At 38.7% G+C, this 4,492-nt stretch overlaps 1 long non-coding RNA gene across 1 annotated transcript; it reads left to right on the forward strand.

Annotated features, from left to right (window-relative positions):
* On the forward strand, positions 565 to 1,631 carry LOC107637597. Its single transcript, XR_001619423.2, has 3 exons — positions 565 to 1,247; positions 1,320 to 1,401; positions 1,512 to 1,631. It is a non-coding gene; the product is annotated as an uncharacterized LOC107637597 (long non-coding RNA).

Consider the following 4,492-nt stretch of genomic DNA (forward strand, 5'->3'; position numbering starts at 1 on the left):
TTATATATATAATACTAACTAATTTAAATAATACTAATTAATATGAACATCATTGTAAGACCCAGAGCTTTTGAAAGAGAGCTATCATGAGCTAATTTTAAATTCAGTATTTCTGTAGCTTTAATTTCAGAAATTGTCTTATAAAAGATAATTAAAGCAATTTTTGATTTATTGAATTTGAAATAAGTTATAGTTATTATCCAATTTTACAACTATTGGATTATTTTCTATGAATAAATTATAAAGTTGGAGTTATGAAATAATAGGAATTTTATATGATATGGACTAAATAATCAATATTTTAATATATTGATATTGCTATTTTGGAAAATAAAGAAATTAATTATATTATTTCTAAATTTTGGATTTGGACATTTTATTGAAAGTAATTTGTGAAATTGATGAGCAAATAGTATTTTCTATATATAATTAGTGTTGGATTTAATTTGGGTTTCAATTACCATATTATCCCTACCTTTATTTGAAATTACAAAACTAACCCTATTAGCCTAATTTTGTTAAAATTACCGAATTGACCCTTACCCTAATTTTGGCATACCCTCCCTCAATTCTCCCTTTAGTGCTGTGCAGCCTCCAAACCCCTTCTTCACTATCTTTGCTGCGCAGCCATATCCTAAGCACACCCACCCGGTCCCCTAAATCAAAGGAAAAAGAATGGAAATGGAAAGAAAAGGGGGACCAAGCCAGAAGAACGAAGCAGAGACGGAAATGGGGGACTGAGTCGCGGCGAAGGAGAGGAGGAGGGAGCTCGCGTCACCGCTGATGGGGTTGCATCACCGCCACTGCGCCTTGCTGTCGCGACCTAACCATGTCGCCGCCGACCCGTGACGCTGCCTCCAGAACCGCGCGAAGGACAGAGGGAGGAGAGAGAGAGAGTTCGCATCGGAGGAGAGAGGGAGCTCGTGCCTCACCACCGTCACCCATGGAGTCACGAGCTGCGCCGATTGCCGCCGCGTCGCGTCGGAGAGGAAGGCTGAGCCTGAGCGCCGCTGGGAGAGAGAAAGACGTGGGCTGGAGAAGCTGCATCCAGTCGCTGCTGTCGCGCCACTGACCGCCGCCGTTCCGCCGTCGCCGTCAAAGGGGTTCTGCTAGGAGAGAGGAGACCGGCGTACGTGAAGAAGGGGAGAGGTCCGAGGCTGAGATGGTTCCCGTCACTACCGACCTGCTGCTCCGCGGTGCTTAGCTAGAGCTTCTGGCTACTTCTGCCGTCGCCGGAAGAGTTGCCGGTAAGGGTTTTCATTTGAGGTTTCTGCCTTTTTAGATTTTGAGAAGGTTTTAATGCTGCACAGTTTTTATAGTTGATCCACCGGAGCTTCTGGCCGCCGCCGGAGCTGTTGCCAGGCCTGTTCGAAATCGCAGATGCTTCGTTTCGCTAGTTCAGTAAGTATTTACGTTTTGAAAAGCCTCGCGTTATTACTCTGTTGTGTTCGGTTAATGAATGAGTTTTGATAATGTGGGGTCGAGTCCTGATTATTGTATGTTGCGATTAGTGTTGCTATGGTTATTGCGAACGTGACTGGGAGCTGAGGTTTTGGTTGCCGTCAGTTCGGATTGAGGCGGAAAGGACTTTGTGAGACTTTTGGGTTATGGATTTGCGTTTTGAGGTAGGGGCGCTTTCCAAAAACTATATTCTTATATATTGAAATTATTACATATGGATATTGATGTGAGAGAATGTGTATTTGGTGATTGTATCGGCCTTATGTATGGCTTGATTTGCCTTGGTTGGTTACGAACGTCTGTTGGTTGAATTGTTGTGTGGTTTTGTGAAACGAAATGCTTTTCAAGTTGATTCTTTTAAAGTTTTGAGATCGAGTTTAATCCGTTGAGAATTGATTTGAGTTAATTTTATTGAGAATGTAAAAAATAGAATCCACTCTTGAATTCAGCCTGGCTTGCTTTAAATGATCTGGTTTTTTATGAATGATTATTACTGAACCGTTTCTTTGAAACTTTAGAAATGAGTTTATTCGGCTGATAATGATTTGATTTTTGAAACGATTTTCTTGGAATATGGAATTGAGATGACTGTTGGGTTTAGCTTGCCTTGAACTAATTTTGTATTTTGAGCTGTTGAAAAGGATTGTGGACGGTTTGTTGGGACCCGAACCGGGTGGCAAAGTCCAAGTTTTAGGGGAGATGCTGCCGAAATTTCTATAAAATCTGAGTCTTTATTGAAATGTTTTCTGGAAAGTGGAGTTAAAGACTTCTACTATTTTATTTGAATCATCGAGAAAAGGATGATTCATGCTTTCGAAATGAATTAGTAAAGAGAAAATTGTGATTTAGTCTTGCTTCTTAAGAAAGGCATTGTTTCTCTTTCAGGAGAAAGTTATTTAGATGAAACTTGTGTTTTAAAGCTGTTTGAATGTGAAAAGGGTTTATGCCTTTGAATTTGACTTGGGGGTTTCAATTAAAGAAGTTTTAATGACTTTGAAAGAACTTGAATGTCTATTGACAAGTTTCATTTTGAAATGTTTTGAGAAAGGTTTTAAGTACTCTTTAAATTCTAAATTTTTGCAAGACTAAAACAATTTTGAACAGTTGAAACGCTTTAGAATTTATTATGGGGGTTGAAGCTGGTTTTGCCTAAGTAAAGGAAACGGCTTTGAAAGAAGTATATGATTACGTGACTCGGTTTGGCTTAGACCCTATTTTATTACTCAAATCGGAAAGCCAAGATTTTAATGATTTTAAATGAATTTGGCGAAATGAGTTATGCTATCCTCCCCTAAGGACTTGGGACTCTGCCGAGGAACTTTTGTTACAAAAATCCCATTGTTGGATGGGTGATTTTGAATGTTTCAAAAGAAATCTTTAACTTTCAATGGTTTTGGAAGTTTTGGAAAGAGGAAGCCGAGAGTGGCTTGTTTTAAAAAGGGAATTTTCCTTGAGTAAAAGTGGCTTATGAGCCCGAGATAATTTGAGAAATGAGATCTTTAAAGCCAAGGCTGAAAAGAGTTGAAACTTGATTTCAAAGTGAAATGAATTGAGAAAAAGTGATTTATGGCTTAAATGCCGATTTTATGAATTTGATGATGTTGAATGGAGGAAGTGTTGTTTTGTTGTGAGCCGGAATGGCTGTGTATAATTATGAATATTGGCTGGTTCTGGATTGAACCGTGAGCCGGAATGGCTGTGTATGATATGAATATTGGCTGGTTCTGGATTGAACCGTGAGCCGGATGGCTGAGATGGATGTTGATCCATGGCTGAGAATGAAAGCATATATGCTGAGATATTGATAATTTGTGATATTGCACTTTCACTATCGGAGATACGAGTTTCCCTGGAAGAAAGCAGTGGCTAGCCACCATGTGGTCCAGGTGGAGACTCGAAGCTCTTTTGAGCCTATGTCGTCAGGGTGGCCGGGCACTGTGAAATTCCTGGATGAGCTCACCCCCGTGAATATTCACCAGTGAAGGTGATGGATATGGATCATGATTATGATCACGATTATGTTGAGTATAACTCGAGTTGGGGAGACACGACAGAGGGACAGTCCAATGGTTAGCTACCAGGACTTGTCGGGTTGGCTATATAACCGACAGATGATATCATTAGCCACTAGGACAGACATGCATCATATGCATCTATGTGACATTGTTTGGGTGTGCATATTGTACTTGGTTTGCCTTTGTGACTATTTGAGATTAACTGCTACTTGTTCTACTTGCTGTAACTATTTGTTTGTGCTTGAACTTCCTATCTGTGTTTGCAACTGGGACTCTGTTGGATTGTGGTGATTGGTTGTTGGATTGGATTGTTTGGGCTAGGGCCGTGGTTGAATTGAGATGGATTGATGGTTGGTTTCGGTTTTGTGTTTCTGGTTTGAAAAAATATGAAAGGCTATTTTGGTTGAGCATAGATAAACCTTTTTGAAAGGCTTTTGAATTTTTGAGAATTGAACGGTTTCTCTTCCAGAAAAGGTTTCCGACTTTACTTTTATTGTAAACCGTTGTTTTTGAAAAAAGGTATAAGACGGTTATTAATCACTTGTACGGTCTATCTTCACGTATCCTATTACAGTAATTCCCAAAAACCCTCTACTGAGAACCCTTTCGAGGATGATGTTCTCACTCCCTCCTACATTTTTCCCCTTTCAGGATATGGGCGCAGAAGTCACGAAGAGTTTATTTAGTTATTAAAATGTTCCGTATTTTAAAAACATTAAAAAAATATATAATTAATCTACTAATTATATTATTATTATTAAAATAACTTGTTCATTTTTTGAGAGAAAAGAAAGGGTTAATGTTGAGAAAGTAAAAGGAAAATGAGAGTGAGAGAGAAAGCACTATGTATTGAAGAGAGAGAGGGTGTTAGTGTATCGTATTGTCACTACAATATGTCTCCTGCATATCGTGCTTCCTCAAAATAACATACATTTTCAGTTTCTATAAAATACCGTTTTTTTTTTTAATATCATGGTGAAATTCATGTTGCTTTTTAATATTACAATAAAAAAAAC

This window comes from Arachis ipaensis, chromosome B04 (genome assembly GCF_000816755.2).
Source record: "Arachis ipaensis cultivar K30076 chromosome B04, Araip1.1, whole genome shotgun sequence".
Lineage (NCBI taxonomy): Eukaryota > Viridiplantae > Streptophyta > Magnoliopsida > Fabales > Fabaceae > Arachis > Arachis ipaensis.